At 33.9% G+C, this 17811-nt stretch overlaps 1 protein-coding gene across 7 annotated transcripts in view; it reads right to left on the bottom strand.

Moving 5' to 3' along the window:
• LOC142341626 (sodium/potassium/calcium exchanger 2-like) overlaps positions 1 to 12853 on the bottom strand; it is a 75862-nt gene extending 63009 nt beyond the window's left edge. For 2 of the 7 annotated variants that reach the window (XM_075392724.1, XM_075392725.1), the window contains exon 1: positions 839 to 937. The gene's annotated coding sequence lies outside the window, so the exon portion shown is untranslated. The other 5 variants (XM_075392721.1, XM_075392723.1, XM_075392727.1 and 2 more) reach the window with 4 other exon arrangements.
• Between the last annotated feature and the right edge of the window lie 4958 nt (positions 12854 to 17811).

Here is a 17811-nt window from a genome sequence, read left to right on the forward strand (position 1 = left end):
CCAAATGGATTTGCATATTAAGCAACAAAAATCTTTGTTTTCAAACCCAGAAAATAGCAATCACGAAGAACTTAGTAGAACAGCTATCATAATCCCTGTACCTCGATGACTTTTCTGTTGTCGTAAATCAATAATTCAGTAAACAAAACAAGTTTTCAAAAATCTGGAAAATCATAGTTTTGTATGATGGCAAAAAATGATTTTGCGTGCTTTCTAGGGGTTGATTTGAAAAATAGTTTCAGTAATGGCTTGGGAGCGAAAGCTAAATCCCGAGAAATTATGTCGAGAAGTACGAGACGCACGTTCTTTTTATTCAGTGCCTCATATTATTCTTTTCTCGATATTTTTTAACACTAAATGACACACACTTTGATCAACAAACTGAGATGAAACTAAATAAAGATAAATAATAAAAATTGCGCCAAAAAACAAACATCGCACTGCAGTTCAAAGTTTGTCAATGTGTCACATGAAAAAAAAATCAAACAAAAATTAATTTTAAACAAAGAACTTATGCAAAAAATAGTTTCAATTGCAAATAAGTTTCAGAAACTACTCATCACCATTTTGCAGAAGGCTCAAACTGCTCTGAGCTCGCAGCTACGAAAGCATCAGCAGAAAGATGAAGACTTACGTAGGCTCATCAACAGTCACACAAATCGCCACGCCACGGATTTATCTCACTATGATCTGCTTAAAAAGATCTGCTAGAGTACCAAAAGAGATCAACATCGTTATGTTAAAAAACAAGTGTATACAGTTCAACTCACAGCAATGTATTAAAAATACCTGTACTATTCAACATCATTCGAAACAAATAAATGGAAAATAAATTCACCCAGGAAAAATTGTCAAAGCAATAATTCAATACATCCACAGTAGCTGATTTGAAGCAAAAATAAATGTTAAAATCATCGAAAAGTGAAGGATTTTAGGAGAATGGTAACCAGAAATTAAGTTATCCTTTTGAATGGCGACGGAAATTGTAAACATGTCAAAGAAAATTTAGCTACAATTAAAATCCATGAAAACAACATCGACCAGTAAAGCCTCTTGATCATAAAACACGTTATACTGCTCCAAAACAGCTGGTATACGTCTATAACTTTGTAACCAAAATGCAACTTGTGCATAAAAATATAATTATCAATTATTCAAAATAATATTTTTAACAATTTACATTGAGTTGCTTACGTACTGCTTCTTGGAGCCGTAAATCTAAACCAAGTGAGCGTACCTTTATATCCAAGTAATTACAATTGCAGTTAGTTTGTTCATGAGTCGTGAAGTATTTGGTAATTTAAAAGCAAGTCAACTTAGTCAAGACCTCAACGTTTATTTTAAAAATTCTTCTTTTGTCTTCAAAATTTCATAGTCACAGTCTGAGCTATCAAATCGAAGAAAACGATGTTTCACTAATTACATTGTAAAACGTATTCGGTCAGCTTACAACAAAATTAACAAAGCAACCATCAGCAAAGAGTTCACGTTTTAATTATTTTAGAAAACGTACTAATGAACGGAACAAGGTATAAATTACTTCAAAAAAGTAATGCTTGAACAATAAAACCATAAGTAAAATTCGAAAAATAATCACAGCACAAAACTACAGGCAACTCTAATTGTGATAGATAGAAAGATAGTAGCACTGCGGCGTTTTTCCGACCCATATGTGTAATAATTCACCTCAATTTTGACTTGAATATAAAATCTGTATATTGAGTTATTGATGGCTATTCCTGTGTAATAAATACAACTACTGTACGTTTCACGGTTTTTCTCTAGTTAAGCACAAGCAAGCACAGATTTTCTTTAGTTTCACTTCAGAGGTGATTCTGATTGGATAAAATTGGTCACAAAGCCAAAGAGAAAAACGCTTCAAAAAAATCAAAAAGACAGGAGAGCTTTTTGGAGCTTTTGTTTACAACAACACTGCATTTTGAATCTTTCATTCAACTGGTGCTCGGAATGACGTCTGTTGTTGGTTTGACGCTAAATTAGTTTTGTGTTCTATTAAACGATACTGAATTAAGCTTTCATTGAACAAAAGCATTGAGAGATATATTGACCATCCGATATATGGAATACTAAATTATAACAAGCCAGCTTGGTAAAGGTAGTCCGCACATAAAGTTCCCACCCCTGGCCTCCGCAATTTTGGCTTTATTGTCTACCAAATGAAGAAGAGATAGGAAACTTCAAACATTCACATACTGTCCGAAAATAACGGTTATATGATTAAGAGAAATCGTAACATATTACAATCACTGTATGAATTTAATGATGACGCAATACAGATCCCATGAGAGCTGCCATTAATGAGATTACGAGTCAAGGAAAAATAACAATCCAAAGCAGCAAAAAAATAATATTTATTTTTTGAAAACACCTAATTAATAGCATCAGATAAAACCTAAACTCAAAAAATAGTGTGCCATTTACTAGAAAGCAGATTGAACCTGTCCCTAATTAGACTAGGTAACAAGTTAAAAAGTAGAAGAGGCGGAAAATTTAAAAAACCCGTTGAGTTCTATTGAACACAAATAAATTCAAACATCATTTAAAACTAGCTTTTAACGCAAAAGAAACGGTTCACTTTCTCAGAAGGCCAATAAGACCTGCCAATGATGAGACTCAGTCGAAAGACTACAAAGTAATAAAAAAACAAAAAAAAACAATTATAAAGTCACAATTAATTTCCGAAAACGCAGTGTTGAAGTCACGAAAACCATGACGCTGTTAACTGAGAACATCATATGTTCTCCTGGACCTGGTTTGAAAAATGGCACCTAAAATTGGTATGAATTAGTGCGAAAGTCATGCAATCATCTAATAAAACATAAATCGAATAACGAGATTAAAGTTTGCTTCACAAGACAAGAAAAAGGGCAAAGTTAAAAAAACGTATTTTTTAAAAAAGACATATTTAATGGCATAAGAGCCATTAGGTAATTAGGCATCGATTGAAAGCATCAGATAGGTTCTCGTATACCTTTGTGAAGCCATTTGGACCTCTGATTACCGTCATAAGACACAAAAAACAAATGCAAAGCGACCCATTAAACTCCGAACTCTTTTGATTGCTAAAATCCACAGAGAAAAAGCCCTTCTATAAATGGACGTCCATTAAAGGCACATAATTGTTCCGAAAAACTATAAACCTCGATATCTCCTGAAAACGAATTTGAAAAAAAACAACCATATTCTACGCTCAAATTCTATATTCTCGCTTTCTAAAGATGCCACTCGCAAGAGTGTACGATGATTATATCGATCACCCCCCCCCCCCCCCCCCCCAAGTGGGGTGGCAACCATATTTCTCTAAGCAAATTCTTTTTAAGTAGAAAAGAAAACTTTCAAAACATGCTCATGAGCATCTCCAAAGTACTAGAGAATGAAAATTTAACAATTTATTTCATAGGAAATTCAACAACCAAATATTAATTTGTATAAAGAACTAAAAAAATTATTTGTTCAATAATTTTAAGTTCCATAACAATATAAATTTTTATTTCATTTAAAAAAATATACATGTCGCCTTGGAATTTCGTTTTGAAAAATTACATTCTGAGGATATTGAAGCATGTCCACTCAAAAGTGAGGGCAACAACTTCAAAATATGACAATCGATCGTGAACAAAAAGAAAATTATTAAATTCATCAAAAATTTCAACCAAAACAAAAAATAGCTTTGACTCCTATGAAGCAGCCACGAAGACGAAAGTGTTACTGTTAAAAATCGAATCACTCGGCAGTTTCCCAGTTTCCAGTAGTGAACAAAGAACGAACAATCAAACAGAAGGACAACTGGAAACTAATTCAGGTGAAACTTGTTGTTATTGTTAGCTGGTAGTAAAATGGTGATTCTACATTATCTTAACAAAACCAGAAACCAATTCTCATATTTTAATGACAAAGCAACCAGGAATTCAAAAAAACAGTTTTGAAAAATTAGGAAATTTGAAGTATTTCAAATTTTTAGTTTTATAGATTACATCGGGTGAAACCAAAATACGAGCAAAAAATGTATAACACTCATTTTACTGAGTAGAACTCATGAGCAGAATTTGCTACCGAAGAGGTAAACATCCCTTGTTTTCAATTAAATACTTCCAGTGCCTTTAAAAATAGTGAATGGTACAAAAATGGAGAATCATGCACAGTTGTTTCTTTTAGGTAATCACAAAACTACAAAAATTAGCCAATTATCATATTGCAATTTCTTAAAATCAATTGATCTTTAGCGGAGCTTTATCCCGAAAGAAGAGGATTAAAGCACCCGGTCTCTCCCAAACAAAAACCCCTAATTGCAGCGATAACCACATCTTTGGTCTGAACAACAATATTTTCTGCTTCACCAGTCAAAAACAAAAATTGCTAAAAACTTAAACCCCTGTCGTACCAAAATTTCAGCATTAACATCATTGTAAGTAAACATCAGAGTAAGCAAAGATTTACATGGAATTCAGAGAACAATCAAAAACATTTAACTCCGCACAAAAAGAATTTGACAGAAAACTCACTGTAAAAACTGAGACGCCAAAATTTGTGTATCATTATTGACCAACCTGGTAACGTTGAAAAATATCCGACAAAACTTTCAGATGGACAAAAACTGTTCAGCTCAAAAATGAACGGATTGACATCCAAGAAATAACCAGTCTTAGAAACTTGGAAATCTGCGGCCCAAAAGACACATTGGGAAAGTTCTCGGAATTTTAGACAATCTTAGACATTCAGACATTCTTAGAAACTTAGGAAATTTCGATTTCAGGAAAAAATGCCCAGTTTTGTCATCACAGCTTTTCAATAAGATGAACAAAAACTTCTCATTTACTGGAGATATTTGTGTTAAAATGACATCGAATGGATGCAAAATTGAAATTTATCGGGAATCAGAAAACATTAAAACAAAAAAAAACGTTTATTAGAAAGCCTAGATCCAAAAAAAGGTCAAACTCTAATAACCGCCATTTACACCATGAAAATACGTCTCCAAAACAGTTTCTGCGAATGGCCAAGTTGAAGACTAGCGAGTTAAAAAAACCTCTCAAAATAAATTGCTGGTCGCTACCTGTTTATCCCGTTTTTGAGGACGAAAAGTCAAAAATCGCATAAGAGAAAGACCACAGGACTAATATAATTGCTAAAAACTTCATCTGAGAGCAATTAAAAACATAATAGTCATTTCAACAAACTCCTTTAGCTGCATAAAGTAAAAGCATAGCTGGCAGATTGCCAGAAAATAGCCGCAATAGTTTCGTAGATCTGCAGTCTCAAAAAAAAACAGTAAAAAAAGACAAACCAAAAAAAATCGTCTTTTCATTGAAGGCTGATCTGTTATATTTGGATGAAAAATCTGCATAAGTTATTGCTGTATTAGCTGATCTCAAATAACCTTCATTTAGACTGACACACACCCATTTGACCTTATCTCTTTGAATTAAAGTAAATATAAGTCAATTTCAAAGTGAGGAAGTTATTTTTGAGAGTGAGGTAAGTCAAGTGTGACCAAAAATTTAATCACGCGAACAAAGAAACTCACTCCACTAAGAGCAAAAAATGATGTCACGTACGCAATTCAGATGAAATTGCATGAACGAATGAAAAAAAAAAGCAGATTTGAAGTGGTTGTGACGTCATATGGTCGCAACAAAAATCACGATGACGAAATAAAAAAACCAAGAGAATGCCAATAATAGCCCCAGCTATCGCTGTGCGGCTATTAATTAAATCGACTGCAAAGACAAGGAAATTCAAAAAAAGTCAAAAAAGTGAAATCTTGAAATTTTAACAACCCATAAAAGCAGGGCAAATAAAAACTATAAGAAAATCCACATAGGTGCTTGCGAGAATAAAAGGTCAAATACTAGTATTACTAGTATTAGATGTGGAAGTCGAGGACACAATGAACTAAAAAGCATCTTCACAATTGAAAAATTAAATTTAAAAATTCATTTAAAGTTGAACTTCAATTAAGAAAATGTAAAAAAATAGTGCATTTGATTATTTGCAATCAGAGATTCAGTAAAATTTTAGCAGGCTTCCCATCAAAAAAAAACAAAACCAAAAAAAATAAAATTCAAACATTCTAAACATCGAAAAAATTCAAACAAAAAGCAATATAGAAACAAACTGACTAATGTCGGAAGAGTTGCTCTCAAACGACAGGCCATGCAGCTTAATTCAGGGGTTGCAGCCTAGATAAATTTTTCTTTATGGGTGCAAAAAATAGTTGATCATTCGAACCATTGACCTCCCAATGCCTCACCAGAAGCACTGCCCACTCGGCTATCAGGCCCTACTTGTTGCTATGCTGCAACCAATTTTATTTTAGCAACAAGCTTTAATTCGGAGTGAGAGCAATAGAGATCACTCAAAAATGAAGAACGAAAGCGTGAAAAAGTCACTTGAGAAGTCAAAGGATGTGTTCTAAAAGAAAAAGGCGAAATGGTCAAACGAAAAATTCGCATAAAAAACTACACGTTTACAATAATTGCTACGAACTTCGTTCGAGAGCAATTAAATAAATTCTCATTGAATTGTCAGAGACTTAAGACCAAAAACGACTAGAACTATCAATAACAAAACTTGAGAATCATAGCGATGCAATGAAAAGCCTTGAAAAACCTTCTGGCAAATCAAACCAATATAGAAAGACAATTTGGACAAAAACTTCAAAAATTGTATTAATTTAAAACAAAAAATTGTTTTTATAACAAAAAAGTCCTCACATCAAAAAAAGCAATGCAATAGTTGTCAAAGGAACAGTATGATATACACTGATCACAAAACAGTATGCTCAAAGATCCAAAAATTATTGAAAAAACAATCTGTTACCAAAAATGAGAGAAATGCGAACTGATTTTGCACTTGTTAGGCCACAAAATCATTGTAATACCAATTTTAAAGGGTTACAAATTGATGCGGAGTTGAATAAAAAATAAAGCTACAAAAATTAAACAACTACGCGGAAAAACAGCAAAATCGACAAAAAACGGCTTAAGACGATTATCTATATGAGCCATTCTCTAAAAAACACTTTTCTAAAACGAGAAGTCAATCTATCAACGCAAGCAACGCATGAAAAACTGCGGACTTCTCTCGCATGGCAATTTTTCTAACTTTCGCTTTTAGGTCAAAACGCCGACTAAATAAATAGTACTTCCGGAAAAAAACCTAAAGAAAACGAATAATCCTGTCGTAGAAAATCTGAAACTCATTTCTTTTAGCTGAAAACAAAATTGTACAAATGTTTGCTGGAAACAATTTACAAGGGTCTTTGGAGGATACCATTAAATAGAGAAAAAAATTATTAATTGGCAAAAACAAGCAAATCTGCGACGTAGCCGTCAAGAAACACTGAAAAGTTGTATAATAAAATTTTTTCCGCAGACTTAGCAAACAATTGCGCTTTCAAATGTAATTGATAATCGACAACCAACGTCCTATAAAAACAGTTTGTAAGTAGTAGTTTTCCATCACTTGAAAAAAAGAAGTTGCTTAATAAAAATGACAAAACCAAATAGGAAAAATGAAAAACCCGGCTAGCACAAATGCCCTGCACAAAAATCACACGTCCAAAAATACCCAATAGATTGCCAAAAATTGGACCGATTGATTTCCATGGCCCCGAATGTCAATGAAATAAAAGGAACCAAAATAAAAAAACGGAAAATGTGCTTGCATTTGGTAGATATGCCAAATCCTGGATTTTCGTCAGAGGATAGAGGCATTGGTACTAAAAACAATGATCATGAGATCTGATAATTTAACAAACTCAAACAAGACTAAGTACAGTTTTAACCAATTTCTAATTAAGATATTGTTTTTAATGACGCTGTTTATTGTATTCTTTTGCTGTGTAATAGCCGTTTAAATGCAGATTGAGAATGAGCTGAGAGTGAAACTAACCTAGAGGCAAAAAATGATGAAAATACGGCTAAAATATGTAAAGCGAAGATTTTTCTCCGACTTATTAAAAAAATAGCTGGCAAATTGACAGAAAATAGCCGCAACAGCTTCGTAGATCTGCAGTCTCAAAAAAAGAGACACACACCCATTTTACCTTATCTCTTTGAATTAAAGTAAATAAAAGTCAATTTCAAAGTGAGGAAGGCAAGTCAGGTCAATTTTGACAGTGAAGTAAGTCAAGTGTGACCAAAAATTTAATCACGCGAATGAACAAAAAAACTCGCTCCACTAAGAGCAAAAAATGACGTCACACACGAACTTCATTTGAAATTGCATGAACGAATGAACAAAAAGCAGATTGAAGTGGTTGTGACGTCATATGGTCGTAACAAAAATTGCAACGACGAAATAAAAGAAAACAAGACAAGGCCAATAATAGCCCCAGCTATCGATGTGCGGCTATTAAAAATTAGCTTAATAAAAAAAACCAAGAGAAGGCCAATAATAGCCCCAGCTATCGCTGTGTGGCTATTAAAAATTAGCTTGAAACAGCTGGAAGATGATTAACAAGAACAGCTCAGAAGCTGGTTATTTCTCTCGCATGGCAATTTTTCTAACTTTCGCTTTTAGGTCAAAACGCCGACTAAATAAATAGTACTTCCGGAAAAAAACCTAAAGAAAACGAATAAACCTGTCGTAGAAAATCTGAAACTCATTTCTTTTAGCTGAAAACAAAATTGTACAAATGTTTGCTGGAAACAATTTACAAGGGTCTTTGGAGGATACCATTAAATAGAGAAAATTATTAATTGGCAAAAACAAGCAAATCTGCGACGTAGCCGTCAAGAAACACTGAAAAGTTGTATAATAAAATTTTTTCCGCAGACTTAGCAAACAATTGCGCTTTCAAATGTAATTGATAATCGACAACCAACGTCCTATAAAAACAGTTTGTAAGTAGTAGTTTTCCATCACTTGAAACAAAATTGAAAAACAGAAGTTGCTTAATAAAAATGACAAAACCAAATAGGAAAAATGAAAAACCCGGCTAGCACAAATGCCCTGCACAAAAATCACACGTCCAAAAATACCCAATAGATTGCCAAAAATTGGACCGATTGATTTCTATGGCCCCGAATGTCAATGAAATAAAAGGAACCAAAATAAAAAAACGGAAAATGTGCTTGCATTTGGTAGATATGCCAAATCCTGGATTTTCGTCAGAGGATAGAGGCATTGGTACTAAAAACAACGATCATGAGATCTGATAATTTAACAAACTCAAACAAGACTAAGTACAGTTTTAACAAATTTCTAATTAGGATATTGTTTTTAATGACGCTGTTTATTGTATTCTTTTGCTGTGTAATAGCCGTTTAAATGCAGATTGAGAATGAGCTGAGAGTGAAACTAACCTAGAGGCAAAAAATGATGAAAATACGGCTAAAATATGTAAAGCGAAGATTTTTCTCCGACTTATTAAAAAAATAGCTGGCAAATTGACAGAAAATAGCCGCAACAGCTTCGTAGATCTGCAGTCTCAAAAAAAGAGACACACACCCATTTTACCTTATCTCTTTGAATTAAAGTAAATAAAAGTCAATTTCAAAGTGAGGAAGGCAAGTCAGGTCAATTTTGACAGTGAAGTAAGTCAAGTGTGACCAAAAATTTAATCACGCGAATGAACAAAAAAACTCGCTCCACTAAGAGCAAAAAATGACGTCACACACGAACTTCATTTGAAATTGCATGAACGAATGAACAAAAAGCAGATTGAAGTGGTTGTGACGTCATATGGTCGTAACAAAAATTGCAACGACGAAATAAAAGAAAACAAGACAAGGCCAATAATAGCCCCAGCTATCGATGTGCGGCTATTAAAAATTAGCTTAATAAAAAAAACCAAGAGAAGGCCAATAATAGCCCCAGCTATCGCTGTGTGGCTATTAAAAATTAGCTTGAAACAGCTGGAAGATGATTAACAAGAACAGCTCAGAAGCTGGTTATTTCTCTCGCATGGCAATTTTTCTAACTTTCGCTTTTAGGTCAAAACGCCGACTAAATAAATAGTACTTCCGGAAAAAAACCTAAAGAAAACGAATAAACCTGTCGTAGAAAATCTGAAACTCATTTCTTTTAGCTGAAAACAAAATTGTACAAATGTTTGCTGGAAACAATTTACAAGGGTCTTTGGAGGATACCATTAAATAGAGAAAATTATTAATTGGCAAAAACAAGCAAATCTGCGACGTAGCCGTCAAGAAACACTGAAAAGTTGTATAATAAAATTTTTTCCGCAGACTTAGCAAACAATTGCGCTTTCAAATGTAATTGATAATCGACAACCAACGTCCTATAAAAACAGTTTGTAAGTAGTAGTTTTCCATCACTTGAAACAAAATTGAAAAACAGAAGTTGCTTAATAAAAATGACAAAACCAAATAGGAAAAATGAAAAACCCGGCTAGCACAAATGCCCTGCACAAAAATCACACGTCCAAAAATACCCAATAGATTGCCAAAAATTGGACCGATTGATTTCTATGGCCCCGAATGTCAATGAAATAAAAGGAACCAAAATAAAAAAACGGAAAATGTGCTTGCATTTGGTAGATATGCCAAATCCTGGATTTTCGTCAGAGGATAGAGGCATTGGTACTAAAAACAACGATCATGAGATCTGATAATTTAACAAACTCAAACAAGACTAAGTACAGTTTTAACAAATTTCTAATTAGGATATTGTTTTTAATGACGCTGTTTATTGTATTCTTTTGCTGTGTAATAGCCGTTTAAATGCAGATTGAGAATGAGCTGAGAGTGAAACTAACCTAGAGGCAAAAAATGATGAAAATACGGCTAAAATATGTAAAGCGAAGATTTTTCTCCGACTTATTAAAAAAATAGCTGGCAAATTGACAGAAAATAGCCGCAACAGCTTCGTAGATCTGCAGTCTCAAAAAAAAAGAGAGACACACCCATTTTACCTTATCTCTTTGAATTAAAGTAAATAAAAGTCAATTTCAAAGTGAGGAAGGCAAGTCAGGTCAATTTTGACAGTGAAGTAAGTCAAGTGTGACCAAAAATTTAATCACGCGAACGAACAAAAAAAAAACTCGCTCCACTAAGAGCAAAAAATGACGTCACACACGAACTTCATTTGAAATTGCATGAACGAATGAACAAAAAGTGGCTGTGACGTCATATGGTCGTAACAAAAATTGCAACGACGAAATAAAAAAAACAAGACAAGGCCAATAATAGCCCCAGCTATCGCTGTGTGGCTATTAAAAATTAGCTTGAAACAGCTGGAAGATGATTAACAAGAACAGCTCAGAAGCTGGTTATTCGACAGGCTGCTTTTGGCGAAGACATTTTCGAGTCTTTTACGGAATTCTTCTCTTCCGGCTATGTTTTTGACTAGAGAGCGATCAAGAAAACTGTAAGTTCAGGGAGTGAGTAAAATTTGAAGTTGTTTCGGTGAACAAATTTGAAAAGCAGAGAAAAGGGGAGAGTTGTTATTTTGCGCATGCCTGCTTTTGAAAAAGCGAGAAAAGAAAGTGGAAACTTCTCTAAGCGAGCGAATTTATTGTTCAGGAGCAATTTTTTTAGCTGTTTTTATTTTTTTTTTGGAAAATCTAAGAGATTAGGGCAGACTAAAGTTAAAATTTATAGGTGGTCTTACCGTTTTGAAAAGATTTTTGAAATTTTGAGGGAATTTTTCGCTGATTTGAAGGTTTCTCAGCAAATTTGCTGGTTTTTAAGCTGCTTTTTAGCTATTTTTGGCCCGTCTTTGAGTTTTATTGCTTTTGAATTTTAATTGAAATTAAGCCTAATGCTCGTAATCAGTTTTTATTAAAAATTAAACACAGGTTCTTTGCTACCAGACTTTTTTTTGGATTTTCACAAAACTGAGAAAAAAATTACATTTCATAATTTATTACAGGTGTCTGTTTAATTCAAAATTTTGATGTTTTTCTGTGATGAATTTGATGTTTTTCTGCTGGTCCAAAGCAATTCTATTGGCTCGGTTGCATGTAAAAGTTTTTTTTGTTTGTATTTGTACTTGTACAATTTGAAAACTTAAATGAATTTTCTTAATTTTTTTGGGCTATTTTACCTTTTGCTGTTTTTAGTTCTTCCCTTTAAGATAGCTGTTTTATCTTCTTTGGCATAAAAAAATGGTTCATTGCGACTGATTGTTTGCCAAAATAAAACTATTCATTAACTATTCAAGTCTTCTGTACATGGTGAAGCCATACTTAATTTCATTTCGTAATCCGTTTTTAAGGTTAGCTAGTATAGCGCCGTACATAAATGCAAATTGAATTAATAGTACTGGTCGCTCTGAGCCAGTTCATTTTTACTTTAATAGTCAATACAAAAACTGTAGTAGACAACTCCTAAATTTGCACATTATTCCATGACCCAAGCAAAATTTCCTACATCAGGACAAAGTTGAGCAAAAAGGCTGTCATTCGAAACCCTTTCAAATTGCAAGACATCTAATTGACCATGAACTTGTCAATCCATTCAACGGCATTGAAACCTTAACGTTAGTAAGCCTACGCAATATGTTGACTAAAAGGCTTTATGCGTCAATGGCGATCAACTCTTTAGATGTAACGTAATCTAAATTTAATATCAGGATAACAATCAAAGAATTAGAGACATGTAAGTTCACGAACCTTTCATATCCACCAAACTCTTGCGACCAACAGCACTCAGGTGACACTTTTGGCCATTAAAGTACCTTTTGGCACGTTTCGCAGCACATTGAATCACTCTCTTCATCATCATAGACCTTAAAATTGGCACGGAAACAAGTTCGTGAAATGAAATCCCGTTGCATCCCAAGCATCAACTATTTCTGATTCTGAATTGTTGAGAAATACTTTTGAGAGACTGCTGTAGAAATTCAGAGAAGCGAGCAGATCAGAATCAACCGCTTCAATGACCTAACCAAATGAAGCTATAAAAGTGCTTGAAAATTGTCCAGTATTGCACTTGGGTTCAAATTTTCATAATCTTGCTACATGGCCACTTGTGTAATGGTGAAGTGATTCTGCTTGAAGTCACTGAGAACTTCATACGTTTATCGAGAACCGCGAAGCTGTTCGAGATATTGAGTCAGAATTTGACTTCTGCAGAGTCACGTAACCATGCTTAAAACGCGAAAATCGCACGTTTTAAAAAGACGACAATCAACTTCTGGCTAAGTAACAACTACTGGCATTTTAACTTCTGGCACTGCAGACTTTCGGCATTTTAAAATGTGAACGTGAGTGTTTTAAGTAACATTATGCATTGTTTCTATTGAAGAAAAGGCAAATGATAGAAACATAATAAAGTCACCTTTCTTGTAATTTTACTTACTTTTCTAAAAAAAATTTCAAAAATGTGGTTACGGGTTACATGACTTTCTAGCCAAAGCCCAAAGAACTAAAATCTGTTTATCTACGTTTTTACAGAAACATAGCAGGCAGATTGCCAAGAGAAAGCTGCGCTAGCTTCGTAGAACTAGCATTAAAACACAAAAGAATCAGACAAATAAGACAGAGTTATACACCTTTATTTGATTTTTACTCCTAATATTATAATATTAAAAGTAGGCAAAATTCAATTGGAGATAGAACAAGTCATTTAGAGTGAGATAACTTGATAAAAAATCATGAATGAAACAAAAACTCGCCCCATGATATGTGAAAAGAGCCCTCACGCATGAAACTCAGTCTAACACTGAGAATGAATGAACAGAAGCTGATTTGAAGTAAGTGTGACAACTCAGATCGTAACAAAAAATGACGAAGAAAAACACTAAGTTAAGTCGGGAATTACTATCCAGATTACTGTCCGGAATTTTTATCCAGAAAACAAAAAACTTGAACTAAAAAATGAATAGGAATGGACGTTGAAAACCACTAATGAGTAAAACTGATAAAAGACTGATAAAACACTGAAAAGCAAAGACAACATTCCTAACGTTAACAAAAACTGACATCCAATGAGCACTTTTGTTCGGACAACGTTTTCTCACTCTACTTTCCAATTAAAGAGGAAACATTCCACTGGCAAAACCACTCGCTCTACTTCATGTTTCATAGTGGTCCAAATCACCACTCCAATTCGACTAACAAATCATCAAAATCAGTAAACAGGTCTATTTTTTGATCCAAAAACATGAGCGCAACACAATACAACCTAATCAAAATTAAAATTTGACTTGAAAGCCAACCAACCACTTAAATATACTGCCCATTTTTAAAAACGTAGCAAAGACACTTGAAAAAAGCAGAGCCGGATCTGAATTTTCTTTAAAACTAATTAAAGAAGGTAGTGCATGAAGATAAGTCTTCTTTCAACAAACAACTACTAATTGATTAGAAAAACCCACAAAAAAGTTACATGCAATGAAAACTGAGTAAAATTAGAATCAACGCAGAAAGAAAAACACCTTAACAAATGAGTCCATATTCTCTACAAAATGCAGCGCAGGTTCTGGGAATAACATCTCATAATGTTTCTGTTCAATCAGTACTCAACACAACACCAAAAAGACCAAACAAAAATTAAAAAGCAAAAACTGACAAAAAAAATTAGGGAATCGTTTAAATTATGTCCGTAAAAACTGATCTATCCAGCAATCAACTGTCTCCTTTCGGTAACAACACCAGTTGGATCAAATAATTTCAAATAAGCGTCACAAAATGAAAAATTAATGCGTAAATCGCAGAAACAATACAAATAGGCATAAACTGGCACAAATGGACCAAACTTAAATTTATTTAATCAATTTTCATTAAAAACATCTAAGATTGGTACTAGCGAAAATAAAAGGCCAACACCACTAGAAATGCTAGGTGGAACAAAAACTACAAAAAAAATCTGAAAGGGGACAAAACTATTGAAAAAGCACCCAAAACGGCAAAAAGAATATTGAATATAGGGGTATAATATATGCCTAAGACGGTCAGAATGGCTCTCAAACGTCAAACGTACATTAACTGGTAAATATAATTGCACAATGCGACTTTGGTCGAAACACTTACAATTAAAACTGACAACTGCTATGAAAGTGACGCACGTAATCAAAACACATCGCTCGCTTAGCGAGGCATGTTCTATATCTTTCAATGATCAGCAAACACAGAGCGACTACTCTCTGCTTGTCAATGTTGTTCAATAACAAAATAATTTTCAAATGCGACAGGGACTTTTACCTGTTTCCCAAACACTTTGAAAACAGTTTAAAAAAACGGGTCCCAAACACTTTGAAAACAGTTTAAAAAAACGGGTTCCTTTTTCCACACGCCATTAGTTTAGAGAATAATCAAAACTTTGATATCACCTGAAGCATTTGAATGTAAAGATTAGCGAAAATCTTTGAAACAATTGTAGATATGTCCAATATTATTCCACTTGGATTCAAACACAAGCCAATTTTCACTTGCAAGGGCCGATGTTTGCATTTACACTAGTAAAGCTATAAGATAAACATTACCCACTAACGTCGAGCAGGATCTTTTCCGTTTGTGCCACCGCAATACGTTATGCGCCCCCAGTTATAGATCACGTGACATTACATAGTTATGGCTTATAGCTTTTGTAGTCTAATTGTAAACATCGGCCCTTGCAAGTGAAAATTGACTTATATTTGAATCCAAGTGGAATACTATTGCACATCTGTACAATTGTTACAAATATTTTCACATCTTAAATTGTCTCCTCAAAATAGTTTACGTGAATCGCATACATAGACTAGAAATGCGTTAGTCTCTCAGAGAGCTGCTAGGTGACTTAATGCCCTCCTAGCGCTACCTGTTTATGCAGTTTTTGGGTACGTAAAGCCAAATGGTAGAGACGAAAAATCGGTCACAATCACAGCACACGATGCGCCTGAAATCTTCGGATTTAAGCAAAAAGTGGTAGTTCTAGTTCACCTAAGTCAAATTGAAAATGTTTAAAAAATCGATCAGTAATTTCGATTTCTTGAGAATTTTTCCGTTCTACAGGATCAATAACTTCAGCTCGTTGTAAGCACTGAAAACTTGGAATTATCGGTGTCTCTTTATCTCAATCTATAAATCTTCAATTAGATATCAATTAAATCTTCAATCTATAAATCTATTGAACAATAGATGAATTGGTCTTAGATGAAATCAGCTTAACCGATTCAAACAGCAAAAATATAAATAAGAGAACGTTCAGGCATTTTAGAGAAGCTAAAGAAAAATATCCAATTTTGGTAATGATTTCAGAATTATGAAAATCTCTGAAAATTTAGCAGCTGTCTAAAACCAGAGAGCTAATAAAATTGAATTTTTCTGAATGATATTATTTATTATAATACGGAAATAACCTTCATGAAACTTCATTTTTTCAAAACTTAACTCGATTTCCGTCCGGTTTGATTAGAAATGACTTAAGTTAGAGGTTAAATTAAGACTAATGGCCCTCAGTATTTATCAACTTGTCCCTTTACAAGCCTTCAGAACACCTGTAAGTAGATTTTGTTGGATTAAAACTTTATTAGTCTAGGCCGATGCAATCATCTAATCTAATTTAGGCAGCTTCTGTAAACTGTAGATTCAATATTTGCTTTTAATATCTATACCTTTGATTTTAACCTTCTTCGGTCGCCAGTCTTTGTTCTGTATCCTCTTGGTCCCCATATTACCAGTCTTGCACGTTTCGTAGAAGACGTCCTTAAAACTTCACACAGAAAATCTACAACCTTAAACAAACTTTGATCATTCGATATTACGCAGAACTACGGGATTTTGAGACGTTGTACGAGAAAATTGCTCAAAAAGGTTTATGATTTTTGCGAGAACATATATTTTTTACTTCTCTCCTCAAATGTTTCAAACTTCAAAGATATGGTTTGAAATCTCATGTTTACATTAAGAGTTCTTGAAACCGAGACTATCTACTTTATTCAAAGAGAGCGGAAAAACTGATAGCATTAGGTCAACAAAAAGTGAAAGCATAACAAGTTACTTTTCCACGGGAGCGGCTCAGTTTACTAAACAAAAACAAAAACAAACAATGGTTCGATGACCCGATGAACTAAGATAAATTAATTACAGCAAAGAGATCAAGTAATTTAGCTAAAAATTGCCTAATACTTCAAAAACATAGCCGGCAGCTTGCCGGAAAATAAGCCGCGATCGACCTCTTGACCACCATTGAAATTGAAAAAAAACACACAGAACATAGCCGTCAGACTACCGGAATAACTGCGAAATAGACTTGTGTGTCGTATAATACAGATAGAAACAGATACAGATATAACTTGACAAAGTTATCGACGCTGCTCAAAAAACAATGTAAAAAACACTCAGTGATAAACTACTCGGGCTTGTTAAAATTCACTCAGCAGATGCCTTTGTATTAGGGACCTTGAATACACATACGAGTTTCGTTGGCCTTATTCTAAAGAGCAAATGAGACATTTTATTCACTGAGGTAAGCCATGTATGATCAAGTTATAACCAATCAAATGCCTAAACGCTTTTGCTAGAGTGAGAAATGGCATCACGAGCACAAATGAGATCAGTGAGAGCAAGAAGTCACTGACTTTCTCAGCTTTGCGTTGAAAACAAATTTAAAACGAAAAAGAGCATCGGACGACGGAACAAAAATACATCAGGACAAGTCCTGAAATAAAATCCGAATAATTGAATGAAAAATTTGGAACTACTGTCGCTGACCAAAAAGAAGAGCACTCTCAGAATCTAAGAGAAATTAAGATAATCAAGCAAACTGAAAAATACAATCATTGCTTAAACTCTTGACGCTTTAACCTGAAGTCCAAATTTCATGCATTTAAATAAACTCATTAATCCGTGTACAAGTCTTGAAAGATGTTTATTGGCCAAGGAAGAGAAACATGACA

This window comes from Convolutriloba macropyga, chromosome 6 (assembly GCF_964194025.1).
Source record: "Convolutriloba macropyga chromosome 6, txConMacr16.3, whole genome shotgun sequence".
Lineage (NCBI taxonomy): Eukaryota > Metazoa > Xenacoelomorpha > Acoela > Convolutidae > Convolutriloba > Convolutriloba macropyga.